This window comes from Chrysochloris asiatica, unplaced genomic scaffold (genome assembly GCF_000296735.1).
Source record: "Chrysochloris asiatica unplaced genomic scaffold, ChrAsi1.0 scaffold00401, whole genome shotgun sequence".
Taxonomy (NCBI): domain Eukaryota; kingdom Metazoa; phylum Chordata; class Mammalia; order Afrosoricida; family Chrysochloridae; genus Chrysochloris; species Chrysochloris asiatica.
Window position 1 is genome coordinate 929,647 of NW_006408919.1, and position 6,491 is coordinate 936,137.

Below are 6,491 nucleotides of genomic sequence, written 5' to 3' on the forward strand. Positions count from 1 at the left end.
AGAAATGGACTGGTATTGGCCATTTTGAATCTGACAATCACAGGATTGCCTATGCCAGAAATGACAAATTAAAGAGGAATGGCATCAAATGTATTACCAAAAAGATCATTTCAGCATCTATCTTTTAGTGTAAGGCTGTCTGTGATAGGATCGTATCCATATGCTTACAAAGAAGACCCATTAATTCAACTATTATCCTAATTTATGCACCAACCACAAAGCCAGTGAGGGTGAATTTGAAGAATTCTGCCAATATCTTTATTCTGAAATGGATCAAACTTGTAATAAAGGTATTCTGATAATTACTGGCAATTAGAATGCAATATTTGGAAACAAAGAGGAAAATTCAGTAGTTGGAAAATATGGCTTTGGTGATAGAAATGATCTGAGATTTCATGTAGAATTTTGCAAGAACAATGACTTCACTGCAAATACCTTTTATAAACATAAAAGATGCCTATACATATGGACCTCACCAGATGGAATACACAGCAATCAAATTGACTACATAATAGAGAGTGGATAAACTCCATTTCATCAGCCAAAAAAATCCAGGGAGAGACTGTGGAACAGACCATCGATTGCTAATATTCAAGCTCAAGCTCAAGCTGAAAAAAAATTAAACAATTCCATGAGAGTGAAAATATGAACATGAACATATCCCATGTGAATTTAAAGATGATCTCAAGGACAGATTTGATGCATTAGACACTAATGTCTGAAGCCCAGCTGAGTTGTGGGATGACATCAAGACCATCCTAAAAGAAAAAAGAAAAAGATCATTAAGAAGACAAGAAAGAAGGAAAATACCAATGGGACGTCAGAAAAGATTCTGAAACTTTCTTTTCATGAAAGATGCTAATGCAGCAGGTAAAATAGCTAAACAGATATTTCAAAGGACATCTACAAAAGATAAAGTCATACATTTTAATTAAAAGGGCAAAGAATTAGAATTAGAAAACCAAAAGGGAAGAACACATTCAGCTTTTCACAAACTGAAAGAATTGAAAAAAAAAAAAAAAAAATTCTTCAATTTGCAAAATTGAAGAATTCTATGGGCCAAATATTGAATTGATGCAGAAAGCATCAAAGAAAGATGGAAGGAATACACAAAGCCACTGCATAAAAAATAAAAGTTGATGTTCAACCATTTCAAAGGTAGTATATGAACAAGAGACAATGATCCTGAAGGAAGAAGTTCAAGGTGCACTGAAGGCATTGGTAAAGAAGAAGGCTTCAGGAATTAATGGAATACAAATCGAAATCTTCTATGCCAGGGAATCAATCATCTATGCCAGGAAATTTTAAGGCAGTGGCATGGTTAACAGAGTGTAAGAGATTCACATTGCAAATAGAGGTGACAGAACAGAATGCAGAAATCATCTACAATATTATCCATAATATTGAATGCAAGTTAAATTTTAATAATGATAATTCAAGTATAGCTGCAGCTGTACATTGATAGGGAACTTCCAGAGCTTCAGACTGGATTCAGATGTGCACATAGAACAAGCAATATCATCTCTGAAGGAAAATGGATCTTGTCTGAAAGTAGAGAATTCCAGAAATACGTTTTTTGGTGTTGTTAAGTGCCATCGAGTCTATTCCAACCCATAGCGACCTTGTATAGAGTTTCCAAAGAGCGACTGGTGAGTTTGAACCACCAACCCTGCAGTTCAAATGACTTTGCAGTCTGATGCATTAGCCCATAGGACCACACCATGCTTTATTGACTACACAAAGGCATTCTATTGTGAGGATCATAACAAGCTATGGACAACATCATAGAGAATGAATATTCTGGAACCTTAATTGTGCTCATGAGGAACCTTTACATAGATCAACAGGCAGTCATTTTAACAGAAGAATATGACATAAGGATTAGAGGAACACTTTTTGAAAACTTGCCATATGCAGATGATACAACCTTGTTTGCTAAAAGTGAATTAGATTTAAAATACTTATTGATGAAAATCAAGTACTATAACCTTCAATTTGGGTTGCATCCCAATGTAGAGTAACAAAAGTCTTCACCAGTGGATCACTAAAAAAAAAACAAAAAACATAAAGATAAGTGGAGTGGCAATTTCTGCTAGAGTCTTGAATGACTTCTATCTCCTGTACACAATGGAAAGTTTTTGTTCAGGAAATCCTGCACCAGTTACAGAAAAAGAGGGAAGAGTTCCAAATAATAAGCTCACTGTATTGGGTGCTGGACAAGTTGGTATGGCATGTGCCATCAGCTTTCTGGGAAAGTCTCTGGCTGATGAACTTGCCCTTGTGGCTGATTTAGAAGATACACTCAAAGCAGAAGTGATGGATCTGCAGCATAGGAGCTTATTTCTTCAGACGCTTAAAATTGTAGCAGATAAAGATTACTCAGTGACTGCAATTCAAAGATTGTGGTGGTAACTCAGGAGTTCGTCAGCAAGAGGGGGAGCACAGTCTCAATCTGGTTCAGAGGAATGTTAATTTCTTCAAATTTATTATTCCTCAGATCATCAAGTACTGTCCTGACTGCATCATAATTGTGGTTTCCAACCCAGTGGATATTCTTACATCTGTTACCTGGAAACTAAGTGGATTACCCAAGCACCATGTGGTTGAAAGTGGTTGTAACCTGGATTCTGGTAAACTTTGCAATCTTATGGCTGAAAAACTTGGCATTCATCCCAGCAGCTGCCATGGATAGATTTGGGGAGAATATGGCTGCTCAAGTGTGGAGCAGAGTGATGTGGCAGGGGTTTCTCTTCAGAAACTATATACAGAAGTGAGGATGGACAATGACACTAAAAATTGGAAGGAAGTGCAAAAATGGTGGTTGAAAGAGCCTATGAAGTCATTAAGCTGAAAGATGCACCAACTGGGCTATTGGATTAAGTGTAGCTGATTTGATTGTATCCATGTTGAAAAATCCATGTTGGATTCATCCAGTGTCAACAATGGTGAAGGGGATGTATGACATTGAGAATGAAGTCTTCCTGAGCCTTCCATGTATTCTGAATGCTTGAGGGTTAACCAGTGTTATCAACCAGAAGCTGAAGGATGATCAGATTGCTCAACTCAAGAAGAGTGCATATACTCTCTGGGACATTCAGAAGGATCTAAAAGACCTGTGATGTTTGAGTTCTATGCTGTAGAAATTTACTAAATACAATGTGGTTAACATGAGCCTTTAGTTATTATCCATGTACATGGATAACAATATGCTTTTTATTTTCTAAATAAGTGAATTTGGGCCAACATGATTACAGCACATGCTTGGCTTAATATTTGGAATATGAGCCCTTGAGAAATAAAATTCCATGTTGTAGCATGTAAAAACAAAGATAAATGGAGAAAAGATTGAAGTTCTCAAATATTTCATTGTGCTTGCATCAGTCATCAACAATCATGAAAGCAATGAATGTAAAATTAATGTTCTCCCATGTAAACTATCACATAATTCACAATAAAACATTAAAATCAAAAAAACAAAAATGGTTATTGGTGATGAGACATGGATTTATTATTATGAGCCTGAGAGTAAATGGCAGAGTATGGAATGGAAGCATGTTCAATTATCGACCAAGAAACAGTTCAAAAGTCAACCAACTCCTGGAAAATTGATGCTTATAGGTTTCTGGGATTCTCAAGAGCCAGTATCAGGAAGTGTTCAAAAATCAACAGTGCACATCACAGTGAGATGCTCACTGAAGAGCTGAAGCCTAAACTTTGAATTAAACACACAGGACTGCTATCCAAGGGCATTATGGTCTTGCATGACAATGCATGTCCTTACACCTAAGCGCACACTGTTGACGCTCTTCAAAAACTTAGTTTTAAGGTGTTAAAGTATTCTCACTATAGTCCTGATCTTGCGCCATCAGACCTTCATCTGTTCGATCCCTGAAAGCAGCCCTTCAAGGACAGAACCTCACTCTGATGAAGAAGACAGCAGTGCATTTGTGATTCGTAACTCAGCCTAAAACATTTTAAAATAAGGTAATAAGAAAGCTTGTTGACAGATGGACAGAATGTGTTGAAATGCAAGGAGACTATGTCAAAAAATGATGTATTTGTCATTTTTAAAATTTGATTCAAATAAATTGTATAGCCTGAGTGCAGATAAAAAATATAAATAAATCATGAAAGCATCAGTCAAGAAATCAAACAACATATTATATTAGGAAAATCTGCCTTACAAGACCTCATTAAAGTGACAAGAGCAAAGAGAGAAAAGTTGCACCTGAACCAAGCTATGATATTTTCAATAGCCTCATATTCACATGAAAGTTCAACAGTGAATAAGGAAGACAGCAAAATATTAATGCATTTGAATTATGTTGTTGAAAAAGAATATTAAAATTGCCATGGGCAACCAAAACAACAAATAAATCTGTGTTGGAAGAAGTACAGCCAGAATGTTCCTTAGAAGCAAGAATTTCAAGTCTTCATCTCTTGTATTTTGGGCATGTTGCCAGAGGGATCATTTCCTGGAGAAGGATCATTTTTGGTAAAGTAGAGGGTCAGCAAAATAGAGAAAGAGAAGCAATGAGATGGATTGACACATGGCAACAACAAAGAACACAAACATAACAACAATTGTAAGGATAGCACTGGAAGGGATATTGCTTAATTCTGTTGAGTATAGGGTCCCTATGGGTTGGAACTGTCTTGATGACACCTAACAGCACCAAAAGTTGTGCTGGGCTCAAGCCACTGGATTTTCAGTCCCCCTATATGCATCAAAAGCTAGACGATAAATATGCAGACCGAAAAAAAAAAAAAAAATGAATTATTTGAATTAATGGGATAGGCAAAAAATATTGATTGTACCATGGACTTCCAAAACAAACAAGTCTGTGTTTTTTAAAAAAAAAGTTCATTCTGGACATTTCTTTGAAAGGAGAATGGTAAAACTTTGTCTCATCTATTTTAGAGACATTGTTAAGAAGAACCAATCCCTGGAGAAATACATTATGCTTGGAAATTTTGAGGGTCAGTGAAAAAGAGGAAAATCCCAGATAAGATGGACTGATATTGTGAAAACAGCAAAGTCCCCAAAATATTAACTATTGTGCAGATGTGACATGAGCAGGAACAGTTTTGTTCTGTTTTATTTGATCACTAAAGAAAAAGATCTAATTCAATTCCACCTTTCAACACAACATGAAATTTAAGCTTGCATCAAGAGAAAATAGGTAGTTTAAAGGTAAGCTGTTAAATTTTTATGCATATCAATCACAGAGGATGTTTATTTAAAAACAACCAAGATGAAGAAAGGAAAAATCAACAACTGTGTACTAAATAAACAAACACATACGTACTTAAAAAGAGAAACTCTATAGCAAAAAAAAAAGTTACTCAATATAGAGGAAAAAGTTCATAAACCATCGCTGTTGTTGTTAAGTACCATCAAACTGGTTCTGACCCATAGCGAACCTGTATATAGATGGTTGGCTTTTGAAATTTTTCTTGGTTGGTAATTGAGGATGTTTCTATTAAATATTCTGCCATCTACTCTCAGGCTCATAGTGATGAATTCATGCTTCATCATCAGTAACAATTTTTATTAAGAAACATTTACCTTCCATCAAGTTTGCAGATGTGCAAATGCTTCTTTTCATGGTCTCCAATGAGTTGTTTTGCAACTTGCACAAAGTTTTCAAAACCCAAGTCTATCGTGGATTATTTCATAGGCAAAGCCATGGCTTTTTTTCGAATGATTTGTCACATAATCCACTCTCACTTGTGTATTCAACAGCATTATTTCTTGTGCATGCTTTATATTGCCATTAGCTATGGACATTGAAGGGCCATTTAATATAATCGGAGTGCAGATAATTTTTGACACAATTTCATATATTCATTTGGAAGACAACTATCTGGCTGACTGATTGGAAGAGTTACGAATTTGTGCCCATTCCAAAGACAGGTGACCCAACGGAATGCAGAAATCATTGGACAATATCTTTGATATCCAATGCAAGTAAAGTTTTACTATGGTAATGCAGAAATGGCTGCAAACATATATTGAAAGAGAATTTCCAGAGGTTCAAGCCAGATTCAGAAGAGGATGTAGAACAAGATATGTCATTGCTGATGTCTGATGGATCTTGGCTGAAAGTAGAGAATATCAGAAAGATGTTTACCTGTGCTTTTTTATTATGTAAATCAAATTATTTGTGTGGATCATGACAAGCTATGGACAACACTGTGCAGTATGAGTATTCCAGAACACTTAATTGTGCTCAGAAGGAATCTGTACCTGGACCAAGAGGCAATTGTGCGAACAGAACAGGAGAACACTGAATGGTTTAAAATTAAGAAAGTTGTGCAACAAGATTGTATTCATTCACCATACTTATTCAACCTGTATGCTAAGCAAATTATTTGAGAAGCTGAGTTATATAAAGAAAAATGTGGCATCAGGATTTGTTGTTGTTAAGTGCCGTCGAGTCGGTTCCGACCCATAGCGACCCTGTACAGGGTTTCCGAGGGTGTAAATC

The 6,491-nt window shown here is 36.0% G+C and overlaps 1 pseudogene; it reads left to right on the top strand.

The window, feature by feature from the left end:
- Positions 1–2,127: 2,127 nt before the first annotated feature.
- LOC102834936 lies at positions 2,128–3,119 on the top strand (annotated as a pseudogene).
- The last annotated feature ends 3,372 nt before the right edge of the window (positions 3,120–6,491 follow it).